This window comes from Manis javanica, chromosome 2 (genome assembly GCF_040802235.1).
Source record: "Manis javanica isolate MJ-LG chromosome 2, MJ_LKY, whole genome shotgun sequence".
Lineage (NCBI taxonomy): Eukaryota > Metazoa > Chordata > Mammalia > Pholidota > Manidae > Manis > Manis javanica.
The window spans coordinates 168326169-168353534 of record NC_133157.1 but is presented as its reverse complement, the minus strand read 5'-3'; the positions used below and the strand labels follow the sequence as shown (position 1 = coordinate 168353534).

Genomic DNA, 27366 nt, shown 5'->3' with positions numbered 1-27366 from the left:
TCTCAGTAGAAAACTTACAGGCCAGAAGGGTGTGGCATAATGTATTTATAGCAACAGAACCAAAGGGCCTCAAACCAAGAATGCTCTACCCAGCAAGACTATCATTTAAATTTGAAGCAGGGATTAAACAATTTCCAGATAAGCAAAAGTGGACGGAATTTACCTCCCACAAACTGGCTCTATAGTGTAGTTTGGAGGGACTGCTATGGATGGAAGTGCTTCTAAGGCTAAGAGCTATCATCAGAGAATATAAAACCACAGTAAAGGAAGTAAACCAATTAATCACTAAGCAAATGCAAAATTAAATCTACTACCCCCAAAGTCAATCAAGCAATACACAAAGAGTACAGAATATGACACCTAATTTATAAAGAATAGAGGAAGAAGAAAAAGAAGGGAGGAAAGAAAACCCTTTAGATTGTGCTTGAAATAGCACACTGAGTTAAGTTAGACTGTTAGATAGTAAAGAAGCTACCCTTGTACCTTTGGAAACCAAGAATCTAAAGTCTGAAATGGAAATAAGTACATATCTACCGATAATCACTCTTAATGTAAATGGTCTGAATGCACCAATCAAAAGACACAGAATTACTGAATGGATAAAAGAACAAGACCCATGTATATGTTGCCTACAAGAGACTCATTTCAAACCCAAAGACATACACAGACTAAAAGTGAAGAGATGGAAAAGATATTTCATTCAACTAATAGGGAGAAAAAAGCAGGAGTTGAAGTACTTGTAACAGAAAAAATGTAATTCAAAACAAAGTAACAAGAGACAAAGAAAGACATTACATAATGATAAAGTGGTCAGTCCAACAAGAGGATATAATCATTATGAACATCTATGCACCCAATACAGGAGCACCTACATATGTGAAACAAGTAGTAACAGAATTAAAAGGGAAAATAAAATGCAATACATTCATTTTAGGAGACTTCAACACTCCACTCACTCCAAAGGATAGATCAACCAGACAGAACATAAGTAAGGAGACAGAGGCACTGAACAACGTATTAGAACAGATGAACCTAAAAGACGTCTACAGAACCCTCCACCCAAAACCAACAGGATAGACATTCTTCTCAAGTGCAAATGGAACATTTTCCAGAATTGATCACATACTAGGTCACAAAAAGCCTCAGTAAATGCAGAAGGCCAGAAATTGTACCAACCAGCTTCTCAGACCACAAAAGTATGAAACTGGAAATAAATTATGCAAAGAAAACAAAAAAGCCCACAAACACATGGAGGCTTAACAACAATCTCCTAAATAATCAATGGGTCAATGAACAAATAAAACAGAGATCAAGCACTATATGGAGACAAATGAAAACAACCACACCACAAAATCTTTGGGATGCAACAAAAGCTGTGCTGAGAGGGAAGTGTATTGCAATACAGGCTTACCTCATGAAGGAATAATGATCCCAAGTGAACAGTCTAAACTCACAATTAAGGAAACTAGAAAAGGAAAAACAAATGAGGCCAAAAGTCAGTAGAAGGTGGGATATGATAAAGATTAGAGCAGAAATAAATAAAATCTAGAAGAATAAAACAATAGAAAGAATCAATGAAAGCAGGAGCTGGTTATTCAAGAAAATTAACAAAATAGATAAACCCCAAACCAGACTTACCAAGAGAAAAACAGAGTCTATACACATAAACAGAATCAGAAATGAGAAAGGAAAAGTCACTGTGGACACCACAGAAATACAGAGAATTTTTAGAGAATACTATGAAAAATTATATGCTAATAAATTGTCTGTTTTCTTGTAAATGGGGATAACAATAGTACCTACATCATAGGGCTTGGCAAATAATTAAATAAGAGGATATATATAAAGCATTGGAAACTGTTCTTGATATGTAGTTAAACCCATACATACCTGTTAGACATTGTTTTTGAAGAAATAACAGTTTATATTTATATATTCATATAAATGAGCAGAAGTTGTTCAGATAATTAAAAGTCGATCCTGACTCTATACTTAATGAAATGTGGGTAAGTTATAAATAATGATATTTAAAAAGTTATTGTGAGACAGTATAATGTAAGAAAATATTTTTTTATCCTAACTGTATAGTTGGGGAAGAAATGCAAATAATAAATAAACCCAAAAAAAAGGTCTATTAATAAACTTATTGATGATAAGTAACTAATGAAACTAAGGAGATGCTTTCCTGACAAAATGGTAACATGAAAAACCATGAACAGACTTTATTGAAGATAGATTATTTCAAATTGAGGCTCCATACTGCTAGTTAAGGGATCTCTCTGATATTCAGGATATTTTACTATAAAATAAGAATATCAAAAACATTCTCATCAGCTTAGAATAAGGATTAACTAGGAGAATGTGTGTAAAAAGCTATCAGTGTCTGGCATATAGTAGGTATTCAAAAGTTTTCCAAACTTCACTTTTAATACTGATGTTATCGAGGTCAGCCCACCCTTTGCAGAACACCAATCTGTAGGACCATAAGGGCAAAGGTGGAGACAGAGTCGACAATTGACCTATCCTGGAAAACTGTGCACTGTTCCAAATATTTATCTCATGAGGTGAAGGCAACTAGAATTCATTTTCGTTCCAATAAACAAAAGAAAGGAAAAGGAAGGAAGATTCTCCTCTCTAGGGTCTCAGACTTTTTATTACCGAAATTATGTAGATCAGTGTACCTTGACCAAGAGTCACTGAGTATGGTGAACTGCAATGGCTCTTTAGCAGACTGGATCATGCTGAAGGCTAACTAGAGACCTCAAATGAATTGAACCAAAACGGAACAAGTACAATTCAATTAGAAATGAACCAGTGAGTCTTTTAAAAAAGTGGGAACAGCTACCTTTTCTTCCTATGTTTTTTCTATTTGATGTTCACAGAAGTGCACATTTGTACTTATTTCAAGCAGATGCTTCTGCTCTCTTAACCACTGATAGAAGACATCAGTGGGGTAGGATTGTGGGATGACAGATGTGGACCCCATTAAATGTGACATTTTACTGTGAGGAAAACCAAAGGAGCACAACTATTTGCAAAAATGTTTAGACTAGTACTGCCATGTAAAAATATATTAGCTGCATGTTTAATTTTAGATTTTCTACTAGCCACATAAAACATAATTTTAATAATATATTTAACTCAGTATTTCAAAAATATTATTTCAAGATGTAATCAACACAGTTTAGGAAATATTTTCCACTTTTATGCTAATCTTCAAAATGCAGTTTGTAATTTATACATGCAGCACATCTCAACTCAGACCAGCCATATCTGATTAGTGGCTGGCATATTAGCTCAGATCTAGGGGAGGTAATATAAAATAGTAATAGTAGACTGGATTTTTCTGTTCCTTTTTAAGGAATATGTCTGAGTCTGACAAAAAATATGGGAATATATACCACCACTTGGCATAACAAACTAATGTATATTTTTGAGTCAGATGTTAATCAATTTCAATTCTTAGATATATCCTAGGTGGTACACGTGGGTGCAATTGTCTTGACGTTACCAGCGACAATTTTGAAGTAGTAGCCTCTAAGAGGAACTCAGAAGTACAAGGTCAAAACCCACACAGATCTGCCTTTCAAAGTCATCCTGAGATGCTTTACATTAATTACAAGTTCCTAAGAAGACAGATTATCTGTTGAATGAGCAAAATGATTACAAATGTATAATTGGATAAAATTTATATTATGATTTTACAATTTGTGTTTCTATTAGTAAAGATTAATTATGTTCTATGTTGAATAGTTTTGTAGGTATAGATAGGTAGACAGATATTAATATGGGTTACCTAAAACTCCTCTTTCCAGTAAAAACTACAAAAAACTTTAATTACTTCTAACTTATTTAGTTAAGGGTAAGGACTGCATAATTAAGACAGAGAGTCATGGCTTAAAGGAACCTAGGATGTACAATGGAAGATGAAAAATTAGTAGACTCTAAAACTTATTAAATTTTCTGAACAGTAAATCTGTATGCTTTCAACTGTTCAAAAAAACATTTTAAATACTACTTAAACTTTTAATCATATTTTTCTTATGCAGAGAAATATTAAAATAATCATTAAAACCTCATTATCACCTGTCCATACTATTATGACTTATTATTGCTTCCTATTTTTTCCCTTGCTAGCTTATCCAGGACACTATATATCAAGGTCTTCTTATAAGATGTAGTTTTCATTACACTATTCCTGTAGTAAGAGGCCTCCTCTCTGCTATTAAATAAACCTGAACTCATTGACATCCTAAATCTTCCATCAGATGCCCACACCTACTAATGTTTCCTGACTCACTATCTCATCAGCTACTCCTCTTTATATTTCTGCACATTCTGTAACTACCAAATTATTTATGCCCTGAGCCTATGAGAAATGGTGGAGAGAGACATGCCAAAGTACTCTATGAAATTTCACTCTGTCCTTTCTGAGGCCAGCCAGAGTGTCCATGAATCAGCTGCAATACACAGATATCCAAAACTGGCCAGGGAAAAGCTGTAAATGTGAAAGAAGAAATTATGGGATCAAAAACACAGGTATGGGCAATCTGATTTTAGGAGATCAAAAACACAGAATTGAAAATATGTTCAGCTGACATGTTAGAAATTCTTGCCAAAAATTCAAGTGACAAAATCTTGAACCATTGAAGAGTTGCCCAGTTCTAAGGATTTTTGCAGTATTTGAAGGTCTGTTTTATCAAGGGCAGTGAAATATGCCAAATTGAATTACCTGTCCAGCACATGAATCAGCCTTGGAAATTTCAAGAAAAGAGGCTTTTTGGCATACACAGAAAGTTTTCAGATTAACCAAAATCATAGCTAGATGCTAATTCCTATTTTTTTTCAAGTCAGACCTCAGTATATTAAGATGAAGACAAAAATATACTGTGTGTGGGGGGGGTGGAAGCACGGTGTGGGACGGCGGACCCATGGCCTGCGGACGGGTCTGGTGGCCAGCAAAGTCCTTATGGTTTCACATATTTTTCCTGAATGTAGAAGAGGCACTTGACTGATGGATTAAGAACATTGAAATTCTGAAGAAAGTTTCAAACTGGAGAGTATTGGGTTTTCACCCTAGTCCAGCAGCTCTGCTGCTCACTTATATACAGATGAAGACTCCATTCAGGAAGACACCTGGTCAGCAGTCCAAGGCTGATGCAGGCCATGCTGGTGTGTCTGCAACCATGATGAAGTAGAGGACATCCCATAAAAAACATTGGAGCAGTGTTGGGCCAAGTAAACCTGCTTCCCAGCCCTGGCAGAACATCATAGGCTGCAGGATACAGCATGGGAGTGGCCCTGTCATACAGTGGAAAGGAACTGTTCTGCACCAGGTGCCTGTAAATCCTTCTTTGTATCTTAGAAAATACTATGGATTCGACTGTTTATGGACTAGAACTTAATAGATGAGTTTCTGTGCTTAAGTCCTTCCTGATAAGAGTTGCAACTTCCTGAATCAGCAATACACACCTACCTGACACGATAATTGACAAGGCAATGGAGCACATGTTTGAGACCAAGAATGGCTCCAAGGACGAGTGAAGGGGAATGGTCCTAGCACATGCCCCTATAATGAACACACGGTTTTACATTACCTATGAAAAAGATCCTGTCTTGTACATGTACCAGCTCTTAGATGATTATAAAGAAGGCGACCTGCGCATTATGCTTGATTCTAATGATTCACCTCCAGCAGAAAGGGAACCAGGAGTTGTGGACAGCCTGGTAGGCAAACAAGTGGAATATGCCAAAGATGGCTCTAAAAGGACTGGCATGGTCATTCATCAAGTAGAAGCCAAACCATTTCATCAATTTGATTATGATTTCCATATTTATGTCTACGATTTGATGAAAACATCCTAGATGTCATCACAAACTTTGCCAAATTTGTGGAACTATTAAATGTATAATTTGCAGACATAAAGACTTGATAGCTTTCCAGTTTAATGAAAGCTTAAATGTCCCTGTGAACCTACAATCTCTGCCAGAAGAACTGGTTTTGTTCTGAATAGTACAGGTTTTTATGTGAACACAAAGCATTTTTTAAAATTTTGGTATCATTAATCTACAATTACATGAAAGACATTATGTTTACTAGGCTCCTCCCTTCACCAAGTCCCCCCCACATCCCTGTTCACAGTCACTGTCCATCAACATAGTAAGATGCTGTAAAATCACTACTTGTGACCAAGTTCACAGTCACTGTCCTTCAACATAGTAAGATGCTATAGAATCACAACTTGTCTTCTCTGTGTTGCACAGCCCTCCCTGTGCCCCCCCAACACCATACATGCTAATCGTAATGCCCCCTTTCTTTTCTTCCCACCCTTATCCATCCCTTCCGACCCATCCTCCGCAGTCCCTTTCCCTTTGGTAACTATTAAGCCATTCTTGGGTTCTGTGCTTCTGCTGCTCTTTTGTTCCTTCAGTATTCTTTTGTTCTTATACTCCACATATGAGTGAGATCATTTGGTACTTGTCTTTCTCCACCTGGCTTATTTCACTGAGCATAATTCCCTCTACCTCCATCCATGTTGTTGCGAATGGTAGGATTTGTTTTTTTCTTAGGGCTGCATAATATTCCATTGTGCATATGTACCACCTCTTCTTTATCCAATCATCTACTGATGGACATTTAGGTTGCTTGCAAATAGAACATTTAAGCTATTGTAAATAGTGCAGTGATAAACATAGGGGTGCATCTGTCTTTTTCAAACTGGAGTGCTGCATTCTTAGGGTAAATTCCTAGAAGTAGAATTCCTGGGTCAAATGGTATTTGTATTTTGAGCATTTTGAGGAACCTCCATACTGCTTTCCATAATGGTTGAACTAATTTACATTCCCACCAGCAGTGTAGGAGGGTTCCCCTTTCTCCACAACATCGCCAACATTTGTTGTTATTTGTCTTTTGGATGGTAGCCACCTTACTGGTATGAGATGATAACTCATTGTGGTTTTAATTTGCAATTCTCTGAAGACAAGCAATGTGAAGCATCTTTTCATGTGTCTGCTGGCCATCTGAAATTCTTCTTTAGAGAACTGTCTATTTAGCTCCTCTGCCCATTTTTTAATTGGGTTATTTGCTTTATGTTTGTTGACGTGTGTGAGCTCTTTATATATTTTGGATGTCAACCCTGTATCGGATCTGTCATTTTCAAATATATTCTCCCATACTCTAGGATACCTTTTTGTTCGATTGATGGTGTCCTTTGCTGTACAGAAGCTTTTCAGCTTGATATAGTCCCATCTGTTCATTTTTACGTTTGTTTCCCTTGCCCGGGGAGATATGTTCAAGAAGAGGTCACTCATGTTTATGTCTAAGAGATTTCTGCCTATGTTTTTTTCTAAGAGTTTTATGGTTTCATGACTTAAATTCAAGTCTTTGATCCATTTCGAATTTACTTTTGTGTATGGGGTTAGAGTGATCCAGTTTCATTCTCTTACATGTAGCTGTCCAGTTTGCCAGCACCATCTGTTGAAGAGACTGTCATTTCCCCATTGTATGTCCATGGCCCCTTTATCGAATATTAGTTGACCATATATGTTTGGGTTAATGTTTGGAGTCTCTATTCTGTTCCATTGGTCTGTGGCTCTGTTCTTGTGCTAGTACCAAATTGTCTTGATTACTGTGGCTTTGTAGTAGAGCTTGAAGTTGGGGAGTGAGATCCCCCCTCACTTTATTCTTCCTTCTCAGGATTGCTTTAGCTGTTCGGGGTCTTTGGTGTTTCCATATGAATTTTTGAACTATTTGTTCCAGTTCATTGAAGAAAGCTGTTGGTAATTTGATAGGGATTGCATCGAATCGGTATATTGCTTTGGGCAGGATGGCCATTTTGACGATATTAATTCTTCCTAGCCATGAGCATGGGATGAGTTTCCATTTGTTAGTGACCTCTTTAATTTCTCTTAAGAGTGTCTTATAGTTTTCAGGGTACAGGTCTTTCACTTCCTTGGTTAGGTTTATTCCTAGGTATTTTATTCTTTTTGATGCTATTGTGAATGGAATTGTCTTCCTGATTTCTCTTTCTATTAGTTTATTGTTAGTGTATAGAAAAGCCACAGATTTCTGAGTGTTAATTTTGTATCCTGGAACTTTGGTGAATTCCGATATTAGCTCTAGTAGTTTTGGAGTGGAGTCTCTAGGGTTTTTTATGTACAGTATCATGTCATCTACAAATAGTGACAGTTTAACTTCTTCTTTGCCAATCTGGATTCCTTGTATTTCTATGTTTTGTCAAATTGCCGTGGCTAGGGCCTCCAGTACTATGTTGAATAACAGTGGGGAGGCTGGGCATCCATGTCTTGTTCCAGAACGCAGAGGAAAAGCTTTCAGCTTCTCACTGTTCAGTATGATGTTGGCTGTGGGTTTATAATATACGGCCTTTATTATGTTCAGGTACTTGCCCTATATACCCATTTTGGTGAGAGTTTTTATCATGAATGGATGTTGAATTTTGTTGAATGCTTTTTTAGCATCTATGGAGAAGATCATGTGGTTTTTGTCTTTCTTTTTGTTGATGTGGTGGATGATGTTGATGGATTTTCGAATGTTGTACCATCCTTGCATCCCTGGGATGAATCCCACTTGGTCATGTTGTATGATCCTTTTGATGTATTTTTGAATTCGGTTTGCTAATATTTTGTTGAGTATTTTTGCATCTACGTTCATCAGGGATATTGGTCTGTAGTTTTCTTTTTTGGTGGGGTCTTTGCCTGGTTTTGGTATTAGGGTGATGTTGGCTTCATAAAATGACTTTGGGAGTACTCCCTCCTCTTGTATTTTTTGGAAAACTTTAAGGAGAATGGGTATTATGTCTTCCCTGTATGTCTGATAAAATTTTGAGGTAAATCCATCTGACCTGGGGGTTTTGGTCTTTGGTAGTTTTGTGATTACTGCTTCATTTTTGTTGCTGGTAATTGGTCTGTTTAGATTTTCTGTTTCTTTCTGGTTCAGTCTTGGAAGGTTGTATTTTTCTAGGAAGTTGTCCATTTCTCCTAGGTTTCCCAGCTTTTTAGCATATAGGTTTTCATAGTAGTCTCTAATAATTCTCTGTATTTCTGTGGGGTCCGTCGTGATTTTTCCTTTCTCATTTCTGATTCTGTTGATTTGTGTTGACTCTCTTTTCCTCTTAATAAGTCTGGCTAGAGGCTTATCTATTTTATTTTCTTGAAGAACCAGCTCTTGGTGTCATTGATTTTTTCTATTGTTTTATTCTTCTCAATTTTATTTATTTCTTCTCTTATCTTTATTATGTCCCTCCTTCTTCTGACCTTAGGCCTCATTTGTTCTTCTTTTCCCAATTTCGATAATTGTGACATTACACCATTCATTTGGGATTGTTCTTCCTTCTTTAAATATGCCTGGATTGCTATATACTTTCCTCTTAAGACTGCTTTTGCTGTATCCCACAGTAGTTGGGGCTTTGTGTTGTTGTTGTCATTCGTTTCCATATACTGCTGTATTTCCATTTTGATTTGGTCATTGATCCATTGATTATTTAGGAGCGTGTTGTTAAGCCTCCATGTGTTTGTGAGCCTTTTTGCTTTCTTTGTACAGTTTATTTCTAGTTTTATGCCTTTGTGGTCTGAAAAGTTGGTTGGTAGGATTTCAATCTTTTGGAATTTACTGAGGCTCTTTTTGTGGCCTAGTATGTGGTCTATTCTGGAGAATGTTCCATGTGCACTTGAGAAGAATGTGTGTCCTGTTGCTTTTGGATGTAGAGTTCTGTAGATGTCTATTAGGTCCATCTGTTCCAGTGTGTTGTTCAGTGCCTCTGTGTCCTTACTTATTTTCTGCCTGGTGGATCTGTCCTTTGGAGTGAGTGGTGTGTTGAAGTCTCCCAGAATGAATGCATTGCATTCTACTTCCTCCTTTAGTTCTGTGAGTATTTGTTTCACATATGCTGGTGCTCCTGTATTGGGTGCATATATATTTACAATGGTTATATCCTCTTGCTGGACTGAGCCCTTTATCATTATGTAATGTCCTACTTTATCTTTTGTTACTTTCTTTATTTTGAAATCTGTTTTGTCTGATACTAGCATTGCAACACCTGCTTTTTTCTCTCTGTTGTTTGCATGAAATATCTTTTTCCATCCCTTGACTTTAAGTCTGTGCATGTCTTTGGGTTTGAGGTGAGTCTCTTGTAAGCAGCATATGGATGGATCTTGCTTTTTTATCCATTCTATTACTCTGTGTCTTTTGATTGGTGCATTCAGTCCATTTACATTTAGGGTGATTATTGAAAGGTATGTACTTATTGCCATTGCAGGCTTTAAGTTTGTGGTTACCAAAGGTTCAAGGTTAGCTTCTTTACTATCTTACTGTCTAACTTAACTTGCTTACTGAGCCCTTATAAACAAGGTCTGATGATTCTTTATTTCTCTCCCTTCTTATTCCTCCTCCTCCCTTCTTCATATGTTGGGTGTTTTGTTCTGGGCTCTTTTTAGGAGTGCTCCCATCTAGAGCAGTCCCTCTAAGATACCCTGTAGAGGTGGTTTGTGGGAGGCAAATTTCCTCAACTTTTGCTTGTCTGGGAATTGTTTAATCCCTCCTTCATATGTAAATGACAATCGTGCTGGATACAGTATTCTTGTTTCGAGGCCCTTCTCTTTCATTGCATTAAGTATATCATGCCATTCTCTTCTGGCCTGCAGGGTTTCTGTGGAGAAGTCTGATGATACCTTTTTTCCTTTGTAGGTGGGTTTTCCTTTGTAGGTGTCCTTTTTTTTCTCTCTGGCTGCCTTTAATACTTTGTCCTTGTCTTTGATCTTTGTCATTTTAATTATTATGTGTCTTGGTGTTGCCCTCCTTGGATTCCCTTGTTATGGAGTTCTGTGTACCTCTGTGGTCTGAGAGGCCATTTCCTCCCCTAGTTTTGGGGAAATTTTCAGCAATTATTTCTTCAAAGACACTTTGTATCCCTTTTTCTCTCTCTTCTTCTTCTGGTACCCCTATAATGCAGATATTGTTCCATTTCAATTGGTCACACAGTTCTCTTAAAATTCTTTCATTTTCCTGGAGATCTTTTTATCTCTCTATGCATCAGCTTCTCTGCGTTCCTGTTCTCTGTTTTCTAGTCCATTAATGGTCTCTTGCATCTCGTCCATTCTTTTTTGAAGTCCTTCCAGAGCTTGTTTTATTTCTGTATTCTCCCTCCTTAGTTCTTGCATATTTCTCTGCATGTCCATCAGCATGGTTATGACTTTTGTTTTGAATTGTTTTTCAGGAAGATTGGTTAAATCTTTCTCCCCAGGTTCCTTCTCAGGGGAAGATGTTGAAGATGTCCTAGCTGTCTGGTTTAGTCTTGTCTGGATCAAATTTTTTTGCCTTTTTATGTTGATAGGTGCAGTGGTATGCTATTGACTTGTCTGTCACCTGGGAGAGTCAACTCTCTCCACTTTCTCCTGGCCTTTCTTTGCTGGGACAACTGCGACCCCTAATGGCTTGTGTTGGGCAATTGATTGTAGATTGTGTCCCTGTATCTTGCCCGGCTGGTATGGAGGAAGCTCCTTTGCTGTGGGCGTAGCCAGCCTCAGGCTGCTGCTCTGCTATGGCAGGGCCCTGGAGGGGTAATGGACGGGAGTGCTGTTTGGCTGTTTACCTCCTTGAGGGGTCTCAGAGCTGTGGCCCACGGGGTTAGTGCACCCAGAGTGCCCTGGAATTTCCAGCTGCTGGACTGTGACCTGGGATGTTTCCATCCAACTGTGGTGTCCCTGTCCCTTTAAGACTTTGAAAAAGCACTCGCTTTTCTTTGTCACAGGGGCGCCGGCTTTGGGACCCGCTCAGAGGTCTTTCTGTCCTTTTTCCCTAGTTTCCAGCCCTCCACGCATGCACTGTGTCTGCACTCTGGTGCGGATGGCTGGGGCTGGGTGTTTAGCAGTCCTGGGCTCCCTCTCCCTCCCCACTGCGACTCCTCTCCTCCCCCCGCTGGGCCGGGGCTTGTATCCTACCCCTTTCACCAGGCGCTGGGCTCTCACAGGTGTGGTCGTAGTCTGGCTGTTTTCCTGTGTCTTCTAGTCTCTCTTTTAGGATTAGTTGTATTTGTTGTATTTTCAAAAATATATGCTTTTGGGAGGAGATTCCCAGTGTCCTACTCACACCGCCATCTTGGCTCCCCACACAGCATTTTCTGTAAGGAGCTCCTTCCTCTTAAGAAGTCTGTTTAGAAGGGAGTTACTGGCAGTTTGGTAAAAGTTAAGCTCATATCATAGTCACTGAAGGCTGTGCCAGACCTTACTCAGTTCCCTTCACTCTTAATATGCTTTCTGCTGCTACAATGCAAGCATAGTTTGGTGTTTTGGTTATTGCCTTTTTTGACATATATATATATATATGTATGTATCTATTCCTACCTACCTATCTCTTTCTGTGTGTATACACAATACACACAGAACTGTGCACATGCACATGCACACACACGCGCACACACACACACACACACTCTCTCTCTCTCTCTCTTCACTGGCAGTCATTTCTTTGTGGATTGAGATAGGGGTTAAAAACTTTCTCCAGTTTTACAGGAATGGTTGACTCAAATCAGTCCTATCTAGTATATATTATTGCTCTTTGTTTAAAATTCAATTTGACACAGGAAGCATGTAGGGGTATTCAGCTTGTGAAAATCAGAATTTCAGACACCTTTTCAGTTTGGAGGCTTTAAACTGTAAGTCCAAACATGAATCAGTTGTGAATACAATGTTCATAATTTCATTATGAAATTTAGTGAGGTACGTTAGAATTTTACAAAACAAAAATCTGGGTAAAAGGCTGCCTTTAATTTTAAGTTTTGTGAATTGCTTTGTTCACATTTTTTATTATCAATTTATTATTTTTTTAAACAAAACCCAGGCACTTGGTCCACATAGTGTAATGCAGATGTATTTTGGACGGCATATTTGTTCCATTCTTTGTGCAAATCAGTAACCTGGATTAAAAGGCAAGTGTATCATTTGTTTCTGTGTATGTGGTAAGTTCCTGGAAGAATATAATGGTTTTATATGAGAAAAAACAAGTTTAAGATTGGTGGTGTTGCTGGCTAACAAGTTCTCTGGGACACTCTTATTTTTATTACTGTTAATACTGGTACATGATTATGGTCAGAAGACTTTTCCCCACAAAGAGTGTCTAGACAAATTTCCAGCTTTAGTCTCCTGACACCTCTGTGGCGCTGTATGTTCTTGCCCCTGGTGTGCTGTGCCCATGGATTTTTTGCATTCAGTGGACCCTGCTGCTTCAGGTCCAGGCACCTGTACTGCCTTGTGGGTGTGACTATGTCAGTAGCCTTTACCCACTTCATCCTTTTGTGGCTTATTCCTGCAAGGCTGTTTTAACCAAAACAGAATTGCATAAGTGGTTGGATGCTGGCAAAATGGCCATCTATCACTTTGTTTTGGGTGAGCCCTGGCAATTTGAAAGCTAGGATCAAGGCAGTGTGTGAATTCAGTTGCTCGTGGAGATTAGAAATCTTAACCTGAGTTTTGAGCAGACTAGATACATGCTGTCAACACCTGAAATCTGAGTGACCTCCATCAGGGCCCTTCTTGATGTTAGAGATTCCGTGGTTTCCTGGCCTCACTCTGCACAGTTCATGGGGTGCCTACTTGCACCCAGGAAGGCCGTGCCTCATGCTGTGGGACAGCAGCCCTATTCCTTGCCCCACAGTGCCCCCATTGGCTGCAGTGTGGCCATGGCTCCCTGCAGGCCAGTGCCTGGGCAGCTTCTCCTCTATGTAGCTCCCTGGTCTGACACCCCTCCTGGGCTTGACCAAGTGTCATGCTGCAGATCGGCCACCTGGCTTCCTGGTGACTCTTACAAGAGTCCCTGCAATGAGTCTCAAGACCAAACCTGGCTCTCCAAACCAATGCGACAAGTGTGGCCCAGAGTGAGTGTGTCCTGCACATCTGCCTGAACACAGCTGTGAAATTGGGCTGAAAAAGTCTTTTGGAAGTATCCTGAGGCTGTGAAACATTTCCAGCATTATATAATGATTTGCTTGTGGTTTCTCCTGCAAGTACCTGTAGCAACTTAATACCACATGATCTGCCACTCTTCAGGTGAACATAATGTGATGATCATTATTATTTTAATCATTGTTATATTTATTGCCTTTGGGGCTGAAGGAAGGGGAAGGGGTTTTTTAGGTTTTCCATTTTTTTCTCCATTGTCTTTTCTTTCGGTGGCTCAAACCACATTTAAGCTGTGACAAATTCTGTTCCTTGGCTGAGTATTCCAGGCCTTGTTTTAGGCTCACATTTCAGATCTGCATGCATTGCTTGCATTTTCCTGGTATCAAAATGTTGGTTCCTAATTCTCAGAAATCCAACAGGAATTTCCAAAATTATGGGAATTGTGACAGCATAGGACATGAATCTGTTTAAAATGTATTGGCCTTCCTCAGTGGCCTGCTCCAGTATTACTGTCATGTGTGCACGTGTGTGATCTCTAGCTACCACGTAAAGTTTCAAAGGAGAGCCTTGAAAGCACACCATCCTTCTCTGCATGCTCTAGTCTGAGCAGAATGTTCAGTGTAACTGTGCACAAAATGGGAGTTTCTGTGGCCAGGATTCTCACCTGGCCCTGGTTGACTAGATCACTGCATACCTGTGGGCAATACATGGCTGTTGACTCTATATAAAGAGCTCCACCCAGTGCTCTGGGCACGACAAAGTGACAGGGCTGCAAGGCTGCAGGAGAGCAGAGCAGAGGCTGGAGTGGTGGAAGCGCTGAGAACAGAGGCCCAGACGATGGCTGTGCAGGACAATTGTGCAGAGAGGCCCGGAGGATGGCTGTGCAGAGGGGCCCAGAGGACAGCAGTGCAGACAGTGGGGCCCAGGGGCAGAGACCAGCTTGCTGCATGCAGACTCGCTCTGAGTGAATGGGATTTTAGTGACTGACCTGCCACCTGGAAATAGTTGGCTATAATCCTTTCACCCAGGAACGTTTGCTGTCAATTTCTTTGGTCACACTGAATCCATAGCGAACTTGCCTGGGGCTGAAACCCATTGACAAGACAATTGGCGAAGTAGGCAGGGTTCATTGTTGACCAAGGAAAAAGACAAGCTGCCCTTATGGGAGGGGTGCTTCAGTGGGCTGCCCCTGTGAATGGGGAGACAGTGGATCATCCCCCAATGGGTATGTGGTCTGAGGTGGCTTGCCTCCTAGAGGAGACTGGGCCCCACCCCAGGACTGGAGGCAAGTGGAGGTGACACCTGAGGCTGTAGGTGTGGCCCTTGGTATTTGTAAGCAGAGCCTTTGAGAAGCAGAGTGCCCGGGAGGCAGTGGGGACTGTGGGTTGGCTGCTTCTCACAGTATTAAAAAAGTCTACAGAGGAGACCCAAGGAATGGTGGCATGAGAATGCGAGCTGCAAGTTTCTGTGGATTCCATGAGGAGGGAAATGGCATTGATGCAAGAGGAGGTGGCACGAGAACGCGAGCTGCAAACTTCTGTGGATTCCCTAAAGAAAGAAATGCACTGATACGAGAGCACTGGCAGCGAGGTGCCATTGGAGATGAGGCGGCAGCACTGCCAGGTGTTCTGAAGGAGGAAGAGGCCATCAAGGAAAAAGATGAACTCCTGAGGGAAGCACAGGAGGAGGTGGCATGAGAACATCAGCTGCAAAGCATTGAGGTGAAGATAAGAGAGCTTCTGAAGACTGAGCTGGCATTGTTTCGAGGCACTGTAGCAGAGGAGGCACTGGGGGAGTGGAGAGAAAGGTGCAATCAGCCCCAGAAACGGAGGAGCTGGGGAAGGATGAAGGGGTAGTTTCAGAGGCACTGGCCCCTCCAGTATTGAAAGCATGCACAGTGGTTGTAAAGAAAATAAAGACCCAGCAGCTGAAAGTTCCCCTCGGAGAGGAGCAGCCCCCTCCCCAGGTTGTGGCGCACTCTATGGTCCACCCTTATACTGAGGCTGAGCTGGTGGCTGTGGGACTTAGGGGTGGATGGAATTGTTCTGTCAGGATTAGAGATGGGAAAGCTGTCTTCCCTGACAGTGCAGCCCACTTTGAGGCGATTACAAAATGCGAGGTGACATATATAGTAGCTGAAGCAATGAGAACCTGGAAAGAAATAAGACCTGTTACTCACAGGAGGAATTTGTGGTGCCTCGTGAGGGTTACAAGGACCCAGATGTGGGTTGATTTGATATGGGCAGGAGTAGATGGAAGGAAATTAGATGGGAAGCCAAACAGGATCTTACTGGAGGTATGGCAACAACTGAAACCAAAGCAGCAGTTCTAGCCATTAAGACCAAAGAGGCAGAGGTCAGACAGAGAGCCATGAGTCCAGCCTGTGTGTCTGCAACACTTTTTGCTAGAGAGGCTAGAGAGCAATGTTCAAGCTACCTTGCACAGGGATCATTGCAGAGGACTAAGGGCACATAGGTTGAGAGGAGAGAATCCTGGAGGGGTGGAGTGTGGATAAAATGAATTCATGGCCAGGATTCTCACCTGGCCCTGTCTGACTCGCTCACTGCACACCAATGGGCAATACATGGCTGTTGACTCTATATAAAGAGCTCCGCCCAGTGTTCTGGGAGTGACAGTGGCAGGGCCGCAAGGCTGCAGGAGAGCAAAGCAGAAGCTGGAGTGGTGGCAGTGCTGAGGACAGAGACTGGCTGTGTGGGACGACTGTGCAGAGAGGCACGGAGGATGGCTGTGTGGGATGGCTGTGCGGACAGAGGGGTCCATAGGACAGTTGTGCAGACAGAGGGGCCCAGAAGCAGAGACCACCTTGCTGCATGCAGACTCGCTCTGAGTGAACGGGATTTTAGTGACTGACCTGCCAACTGGAAATAAAGTTGGGTATAACCCTTTCACCCCAAGAATGTTTGCTGTTGATTTCTTTGGTCACACTGAATCCATAGCAAACTTACCCAGGGCTGAAACCCACTGGCAAGACAGTAACTAACTAAAATTGCATGGTAAAGATACTTAGGTTTTTTGTTTCCTCTCTTTGTTTTAATTTGTTTTCATTTTCTGTATATTTGCTTCCTGTGCTGTTTAGTGGTTGTATGATAAAAATGCCCTGGTGAAGCAAACATAGTGCCAACAGAAGTTGATTTTCCAGTCGTGTGTGTCATGCAGCATTTGGAGGGACTGTGCATCCTTTAAACAATCATGGTGACTTCTAAACTAGATTTCATCTCTGTTATTGTTTCACATGCCAAACCCTGAAGTGCATTGGGCTTGAATTTCTGAATGCTGTGGACCCTTTAGAGACTGTTTTGATTGTCACAAATTGTAGTGCCTGAAAACATCCTTAAGCTGATCATCCTAACAAAAATGAAAGTTCTCCAAAGACAAAACAGGAACAACTATTATAAAAGAAAATAAAAATGGTCAAAATGTCTGTGGTTCCTTGGAAATAATGCACTTTTTGTATTTTCCATCAGCAGTTTGAACAAATGTGTATAGTGCAGAGGTCTTCGCGTTCGCATTTTAAAATTAGGTAAATGACCTCATCTTTAAAGCTTGAATTCATTTTTAATTTTAGTTTTATTTGATACAATGTGTAGACAGTTTCCTGTTCTCTGCATTTACAAGTATAAACAATATAATCTGTTAATTCTGTATTTTTTATAATTATGATGTAACTATTGTATCCTTAAAACATTTAAAATAAACCCTTTATGTGCAAAAAATATATGTGTGTGTGTGTGTGTGTGTGTGTGTGTGTATATATATATATATATGTGTAACTTGCTTCACAGGCTGCTGTTGTAGCTTTACTCAGAGAGAAAATGTGATGTCGGTTCCATAATTAAATGTAGGAGAAAATTTGTGAAAATTGATGTGACTACACTATAAGGAGGAACTGTGTTTTATCTTCTACTCAATTTCCAGTGCCTAAGATAGAAGACACCTTACAGTTTTCCTTTCAATTCTTTGTTATTCATGACTATTCAGTGGTTAATCTGGGTATCAAAGGTGTACTGCTAAATAGATCTATAGATACTATATATCTATAGTATTTTCTATGGCCCAACATTATTTTCTAGGTGTCAAATGAACAATACTCTAGAAAGAAAGTATTTGGGTTCTTTATTCACACAGCTATTGGTTTTGAATGAGAAAGGGAGTAGTCTTTACAGAGGATGCCAATATAATGTGTGCCCAACAAATGAAAAATACTATAATGTAGTTTTCAGAATTTTAGGCTAGCTGTAGAAAACTATATGCATTTGGCTAATATGCAGTTTTCTAATTTCAGTTAGAGTTTTGTTTTTCTTTCTTTTGGAAAAATTAAAAAAGCCAAGTTGATTAACAGTGTGAAATACATGGAAAAGGCTACATAAGTTTTCATTAGTACCATAATTGCTGTTTCTAAACATAACATTTTATATAATTGTTTTACCTAGGAGAAAAAAAAATTTATAATGAAGATGATGCCTTTAAAAAAACTCAAGTGACTTAAATTTTACAAATAAGAGGTCTACTGTAAGGTAATGAGAATCTCACAAGCATGAATATGCATCTGATGTAATTATGGTCCAAGAAAAATTCTATCAAACACTGGTGTAAATACTTTACTCCACTGTTTTCCTATTCTCAATACGGGTTACTGGCCAACTCCACAAGGATCATTTGTTACAGAGCACTTATGAAAATCAGACTGAAAATATTGGTCAAAACAATGTGATAAATCATCCCTCTTTTCCCTACATACACACATACACATACATACACACAAATACAGATACATATCTTATCACAGAAAATGGAAGTCACCTAACAACGGCAGAGTCCTACTATTATTAGGCATATATTACAGTACATATTGACTCATTGACTTCTTACAAAACAGGGATATGTTTGTCCATTTTACATATGGGGAAAGTGAGTCTCAAGCATACAAGGTGATTTTCCAAAGGCCACAACATGTAGGAAAGTGGAATCAGGATATGAATTCAAGAGCTTTGCTTCTATAAGCTGTTTCTTAATACTTGGCTACTTTTTTCCAAGCTTTGTCCTTGAAACAACATTTTGGGAAACTAGGGAAGCCTCAAACTTTCCCTCAAATTATATCTGCTACACACACACACACACACACACACTTATATATAAAAGTTCTGAAAGCTAAGACATCTAATTATTTGTGGTGGACCTCTGCCCAGGTATGAAACATTCTCCAGGCAAAGATACAGTGAGAGGGGCTGGGTAGCTGTGGTAGTTACAAACATTTTTAGTGTCAAAGGCCTGCTTCCTCCACTTAGTAGCTGTGTGACCTTGAGCAAATTGTAATTTCTCTAAGCCTTAGATTCCTTGCCTATAAAATGGGTGTAAGAATACTATCTACTTCATAAGGCTGTTAGATAGAGCCCGTAGCTCAGTCTGGCACCCAGTGAGAGCACAGGGAAAACAGGCTTTCAGCATGTTCGGTGAATGACCCCAACAGCTGTGTTCTGGTCCCTAGAGCTGCTGCCAAATTGGTGGAGGTGTGTTCCTCACCTGACTGCAAGAGTCAGCTGCAAAGTGACCCTTGCAGGTTTTTACAATGAGAAGTAATTAACTCACACACTGGGCTGTCATATGCTGGCTATTGAGAAGACTGTATGGTTGAAGAAGCTGAGGTGCCAAAGTTCAAATAGCAAGTTCCTCAGCTGAGCCAAATAAAGGGATAAAAGACTATTTGCTCTTGGATATCAAAGGTGAACAGTTTTTCACAGCATATTCTTCATGTGTTTAACAACCCCCTTATGAATGCTTTTGATAGGAAGTGGGAAAGAAATGTTAAGGAAGTGAAATGTCTAAACTAAGCTTTCTCTCTGCAAGAAGCTCTCTGCTACTGTAACCACTTCTAGCTCCACCATGGTGCTCTCTTGGAAAACAGCCCCTTCAAAGCCAAAGAAACAAATAAAGAACAAAAATCTATGTTACAACTCTCCCTTAAAATGCTTCCTGATTAAATCTGAAGGCTCTATGAACATTTAAGGACTCATCTGGAAGATTATTCAGGAAGGGATCCCCAGATTCCAACTGCATGTTGATGAAATGAATGCACTTCCACCTGGCAGAGTACAAGAAACAAGAATTCAGTTATTTGCATTTACTTCCTAGATTTCAAAATCATAGAATTTGGAGGGTGAACAATGTGCTAGCAGTACTGAATATGCAGAATCTCCATAAATTAAATATTGTCTGCATGAAGCCATATATAAAATGAAAAAAAAAATCAACTGACGAAAAGTGTTTTTGGTATGTATGAGGCAAAATACTTTGTTGGATCATATTGTTTTTCTGATGTAAATGAATCAACCAGGTGCTTTCTTACCAGATAGAAAAAGCTTAAGAGATAAAGTTCAGTATTATAGAAACATCCATATGTACAAGAAATTAGCAATTATGGACAGTCAGTAAGTACTAAATCTAGGAACTGTAAAGAGATCCAATTTAGACACAAATAATAATATTTAAATTTAATTTTCTCTTATTCAAAGAGAAACACATATAAGTAATATAAGTAGAAAATGTACTAACTAGAAAACTCAATGTCATCGGGAGCCTTTTCGAGCATGTATCAAGATCAAATATTTTGTGTGATGCAGCTCTTCATTTAGAAAGATGGCACTTGCAAATCACCGTCAATGGTAATATAGCTGTAATGACTTTCAAAGCAGGAATAAATTTCCTTTCAACAGGAAAGTAGTGTGATGCAATATTGTGGTAAATTATTGTTCTCAACTACTTATTCCTTCTCTATAATAAAATTATTAATCTATTCCCTTATCAGTGTAATTTCAGTTATTCCCACTGTGGAGATGCTCCCTCACCCTCATTGACATTGGGTTTAGCCACGTCTTTCCTTGAAATACTTGTACATATAACATAAGCAAAGACCTTTCAAAAAAGTATGTGTGGTCTGCCTGGGCACCTGTGAAAGCCATGATAAAAGTATACACCTAGCACACTCGAAATGAGATATGTGAGCAGAGCTGAACCCAATCCAAAGCTGGAGTCACCCTGATGACATACAGCCTACAAGAAGATTTGGTCCAGGAGACCCACAGATACAGGAGTGTGAAAAACAAATAAATATTTATAATTGACAGCAGGGATAGTTTATGTAGCATTATTGAAGCAACAGCTGTCTGAAAAAATGTTTAGAATGTGGACTTTAATGTCAGTGAGAGTCTAAATTTGAACAGCCACTCTGCAGCTGAGCTGTGTAACCTTGGGAAAACTTCTTAACAAACATGATTCTTAGTTTCCACATTGATAAAATGAGTGTAATGATGCCAGTCTCATAATATTGCTGTAAAGATTAAACAGCACAATGTATGCAAAATAAACTATATTCCTGAGATACTAGTTACTCTGCAAATAGATGCTGCCATCATCATCATCATCATCATCATCTTTATAATCCAGCCCTTCCTTCTATAATCCAGGCTTTTTTAAGCCAGTAGTAATTTATGTCATGAGAAAGCTTCTGTAAAGCATCTACAATAGTGTCTCATACAGATTAGGCCCCTTAAATATTTCTTTCATGATCACTATTTCCCAATAGACACATGCATAAATGGGACTCACGATTTCTGTTTCAGTAGCATCCTAGGCTATATAACCAAGGGGATAAAAAAATATATTTTTTCACAAAGTGATGCATTAAACCCACTCTTTTCATCCACCCAAGACTGAGACCAAAAACTTGTATTTCTGTGGTTCTAAAGTCCCTATGGAATTTTGAATCCAACAGTCTGCATGGTCCACATACATGCATCCTCTAAATACTGCTGGGAGACCCAAGTGGATCTCATGTAAGTCTGTGGATCTACTGTCAGTCTGCTCGGACCACTATGACACAGGACCATAATATGGATTCCTTAAACAACAAACATTTGTTTCTTACAGTTCTGGAGGTTGTGAGGCTCAGATCAGTGTGCCAGCATGGTCAGGTTCCTGGTGAAGGCCATCTTCCAGGGTTTCTTTTTTTTGCTTTTAATTAATTAACTTATTTTATATAACCAACTGCAATTACTCCAGTGTATAATTTGATTAGCTTTGACATACAAACACACAAACCCAAAGTAAGATATAGATGTATATAAATACAATGTGAAAAAACAACCAAAATCAAGATAATGAACATACCCATCAGCCTCAGAATTTCCTAGTGCAACTTTATAACATCTCTCTCTTTCTTAAGTATAATGTCTCCTTTTGTTACTGGCTACTGTTAAAATTTATCTTTTCACCATCTTTTGTGATTCTGTTTGATTGTGCCTTGGTGTAACTTTTTTTTTATTAACATATCATTGACATGCAATCTATTGAAGGTTTCACATGAACAACATTCTAGTTACTATAATCAACCATATTATCAAGTCACCCCCCCCCCACTCCACTGCAGTACTGTCCATCAGTGTAACAAGATGCCACAGAGTCACTACTTGTTTTCTCTGTGCTACACTGTCTTCCCAGTGACCTCCACACACACACCATGTGTGCCCATCATAATGCTCCTCAATCCCCTTCTCCCTCCCTCCCCACACACCATCCCCAACCCCTTCCCTTTGGTAACTGCTAGTCCCTTCTTGAAGTCTATGAGTCTGATGCCATTTTGTTCCTTCAGTTTTGCTTTGTTGTTATACTCCACAAGTTAGTGAAATCATTTGGTACTTCTCCTTCTCCACCTAGCATATTTTATGGAGCATAATACCATACAAATCCATCCATGTTGTTGCAGTAAGTAGGATTTGTTTTCTTCTTATGGCTGAATAATATTCCATTGTGTATGTACCACCTCTTCTTTATCCATTTATTTACTGAAGGACACTTACATTGTTTCCATTACCTTGGCCATTTTAAATAGTGCTGTGATAAATGTAGGGGTGCATATGTCTTTTTGAATCAAGGATCTTGTTATCTTTGGGTAAATTCTGGGTGAAATGGTGTTTCTATTTGTATATTTCTGAGGAACCTCCATATTGCTTTCTATAATGACTGAACTAATTTACATTCCCACGAACAGTGTATGAAGGTTTGCCTTTCTCTGCATCCTTGCCAGCATTTGTTCCTTGTCTTTTGGGCATTGGCCATCCTAACTGGTGTGAGGTGATATCTCACTGTGGTTTTAAAATGTATTCCCTGATAATTAGCGATGTGAAGCTTCTTTTCATGTGCCTGTTTGCCATCTGAATTTCTTCTTTGAAGAATTTTCTGTTCATATCCTCTGCCCATTTTTAATCGGGTTATTTGCTTTTTGGGTGTTGAGGCATATGAGTTTTTTATCTATTTTGGATGTTAACCCCTTATCGGACATGTCATTTAGCAATATATACACCCATCCTATATGATGCCTTTTTGTTCTACTGCTTGTGTACTTTGCTGTACAGAAGCTTTTAAGTTTGATGTAGTCCCATTTGTTCATTTTTCCTTTTGTTTCCATTGCCCAAGGAGATGTGTTCAGAAAAAAGTTCCTCGTGTTTATATTCAAGAGATTTTTGCCTGTGTTTTCTTCTAAGAGTTTAATGGTTTCATGACTTACATTCAGATTTTTGATCCATTTCAAGTTTACTTTTGTGTATGCAGTTAGACAATAATCCAATTTCATTCTCTTATATGGAGCTATCCAGTTTTGCCAACACCAGTTGTTGAATGGGCTGTCATTTCCCCATTGTATACCATGGATTCTTTATCGTGTATTAATGGACCATATATGCTTGGGCTTATATCTGGGCTCTTTATTCTGTCCCATTTATCTATGGGTCTGTTCTTGTGCCAGTATCAAACTGTCTTGATGACTGTGGGTTTGTAGTAGAACTTGAGGTCCAGGAGTGTCATCTCCCCAGCTTTGATCTTCCTTCTCAGGATTGCCTTGGCTACTTGGGGTCTTTTGTGGTTCCATATAAATTTTAGAACTACTTGTTCCAGTTTGTAGAAGCATGCTGTTGGTATTTTGATAGGGATTACATTGAATATGAAGATTTCTTTACGCAGGATGGTCATTTTGACAATATTAATTCTTCCTATCCATGAGCATGGAATGTATCTCCATGTATGGTGTCTTCTTTAATTTCTCTCATGAGTGTCTTGTAGTTTTTAGGGTATAGGTCTTTCACCTCCTTGGTTAGGGTTATTCCTAGGTATTTTATTCTTTTTGATGGAATTGTTTTCCTGATTTCTCTTTCTGCTAGTTCATTGTTAGTATACAGGAATGCAACAGATTTCTGTGTATTAATTTTGTATACTGCAACTTTGCTGAATTCAGTTATTAGTTCTAGTAGTTTTGGGGTGGATTCTTTAGGGTTTTTTATGTAAAATGTCAAGTCAGATGCAGACAGTGACAGTTTGACTTCCTCCTTATCAATCTGGGTGCCTTTTATTTCTTTGTGTTGTCTGATTGCCATGGCAAGGACCTCCAGTACTATGTTGAATAAAAGTGGGGAGAGTGGGCATCCTTGTCTTGCTCCCCATCTTAAAGGAAAAGCTTTCATCTTCTTGCTGTTAAGTATGATGTTGGCTGTGGATATGTCATATGTGGCCTTTATTACGTTAAGGTACTTGCCCTGTATACCCATTTTGTTGGGAGCTTTTATTACAAATGGATGTGTAATTTTGTTGAATGCTTTTTCAGCACCTATGGAGATGATCATATAATTTTTGTCCTTTTTCTTGATGTGGTATATGGTACTGATGGATTTTGAATACTGTACCATCCTTGCATCGCTGGAATAAATACTACTTGGTCATTATGGATGATTTTTCTGATGTATTTTTGAATCTAGTTTGTTAACATTTTGTTGAGGATTTTTCCATCTATGTTCATCAGGGATATTGGTCTGTAATTTTCTTTTTTTGTGGTGTCTTTGCCTGGTTTTGTGTGGGGGCCCGGCCTATGGCTGAGGCTGAGCCCCACTCTAGCTGGACAACGCCCTAAAGATGGCGCCTGCTTCCTAGACACCACCCTTCCTGGCCCTACAGCTCAGTGCATAAGGAAGTCTCCATGATTGGCTTGTCCCCATTTCCGTGCTCGTGCTCATAGCATGCTTTTCACATGTTTCCAATAAGACTGAACCTGGCGCGTGATCAGTCAGCTGATTGGTTGGGATATGCTATATAAGCTGCTGCCCTGGAGGAAGTGTGGTTGGTTGTTGTTTTTGCTTTTGCCTTTCACTAGATGGATGCTCGGACACCCATAATAAAGATTCCTAATGAACCAGGCCTTCGGTGATCGTTCTCCTGCCGTCGCCCTAGGTGGCGGGACGCGATAGCTGGTGCCGAAACCCGGGACCAAAAGTTGGCATCCAAGGACGGAGTGGAACTTCTCACCCTGCGGCGATCCGAGTGGACACCCTTTGGAAGAGTTACACGAGTGACTGACATTTTGGAGAGTGGTGAGTATGGTCAGGGACAAAGTGAAAGCAACATCAGGTCGTGTGAATGCAAGCAATTGTGGTGTGTGTGTTTAGCCTTTGTGTTCCTTGTCTTGTTCTGTCTTAGTCTGTATATGTTTCTGTGTTTCCTCACGAAAGAATAAGAGTGCTGTGGAAAGTTCGCAGGTAAAGTGACGTAGACTAAAGTTCACGGGAAGCGATGAAAACCAGTTAGCGAGGACTCTCAGGCTGTAAGGAGACTCAATTCAGGGGTACGAGCGCGGGTGCACATAACCTCAACTTAGAATAGAGTCAACCTCCTTTCCTCCGCACTATGGGTTCAGAAGTGTCTAGGATGCGGGTGGAGGAGCCACTCCGGGCACTCCTAAGGGCTAATGGAACTCCATTAAAGGCTAAAACCGCAAGGGCTTTCTTACATACTGTTGAGAAGCATGCGCAGTGGTTTTTGGATGAGGGAAGGATCACTGCCCCCTTGTGGGAAAGACTAGGGAAAGATCTGTGCAAAGCAGATCAAGCGGAACTGCTCCCGGTAGGGACGATTCCTATATGGAGTCTAGTCAGGGGGTGCCTTAAGGAGGATAAGCCAAGCTGCAGAGAGGCTATAAGAGAGGGGGAGGAAGTCCTGGAAGATGTCCAGGAGGAAAGATCCTCTGCTAGGACCTCAGAGAGGGGGTCCGAGCGAGGAGGATCTACAGATGAGGAAGGGGAGCTATCGGGGGAGGAATTAGAAAAGCATATAAGGAGACTTAGAATCGCCCAGAGGAAGGAACGCCCTATCCCCCACAGTTATCCCTGCCTAATGCAGCTGAGGCAACAGAAAGAGGAAGAGGAGTCGGAGGACACCCCCCTCTCAACAACCCTGAAACCGTCCTTGAAAATGGTGCCGTCAGCCCCCCCTCTTCCTCCAGCTTCATTTGCAGAACTGCCCCCGTATCACGTACAGCCCTGTGATCGTACGTGTGATTGCAATCAAGGAATAGAAAGAGGGGGGTGGAGGGAGTGGCTGAGAGAACAAGGAAGTGCCGCTTTCCCTGTATTTGAAGACCCTAATACACAACAGAGGTATCATCAAGCCCTAGATTTCAAGGTCATTAAAAGTCTGAAGGAAGCATCCACAACGTATGGCCCCCAGGCAGCTTTCACTGTTTCTTTAGTGGAGTCAGTAGCTTCTCTTAACCTGACGCCGGATGATTGGGCCAATGTAGCAAGAGCAGCCCTCTCTGGAGGTCAGTACCTGACATTTAAGACAGCCTGGCAAGAATTTTCACAGGACACGGCTCGGCGTAATGCTGCAGCAGGTAATCATCAATGGAACTTAGACATGTTGATGGGCACGGGTCCATATTTGGGTCAACAGAATCAGGTAGGATTCCCCCCAGCGGTATATATGCAAATAGCCGTGGCAGCAGTGAGGGACTGGAAGACGCTGCAAGGCACAGGTGACCTACAGGGTCAGCTGTCAAAGGTGTTGCAAGGATCTAATGAGCCATATGCAGACTTTCTAGCCAGACTGATGCAAACAGCCGGTCGCATATTTGGTGATGTTGATACTGCCATGCCCCTTGTGAAGCAGCTGGCCTATGAGCAGGCCAACAAATGGTGTAGGGAGGCCATAAGACCCTGGAAGAACAAAGATCTGAGTACTTATATTAAGGTTTGTAGGGACATTAATGACAGCGTGGTGCAAGGACAGGTTATTGCCGCAGCCATAACTCAGGGATTGAGAGATGCTCATGGCAGGTCAACCCCTCCTGGGGCCTGTTTCTACTGCAAACAAATGGGTCATTTGAAAAGAGATTGTCCCAAGTTGAAGGAAGCCAACGAACCTGCTAGCAGGCCCAAACCAAGATTAAGCCCGAGATGTAGAAAAGGAAATCACTGGGCCAGTGAGTGTAGGTCAGTGGTGGATGTGGAAGGCCAACCGCTACCCCCTCAAGAGCCAAAAAACGGGAGGAGGGGCCCTCCACCTCAGGGCCCGCAAATGTATGGGGTGGTTCAACAGATACCCAGAACTCACCACCCTTTG

General features: G+C 40.4%; 1 long non-coding RNA gene and 1 pseudogene across 1 annotated transcript in view; one reads left to right on the top strand and one right to left on the bottom strand.

The window, feature by feature from the left end:
• The window catches only part of LOC140847948 (uncharacterized), a 267974-nt gene that overhangs the window by 108495 nt on the left and 132113 nt on the right, over window positions 1-27366 (bottom strand). The window lies entirely within an intron of this gene.
• Window positions 4081-6108, top strand: LOC140845362 (spindlin-1-like; annotated as a pseudogene).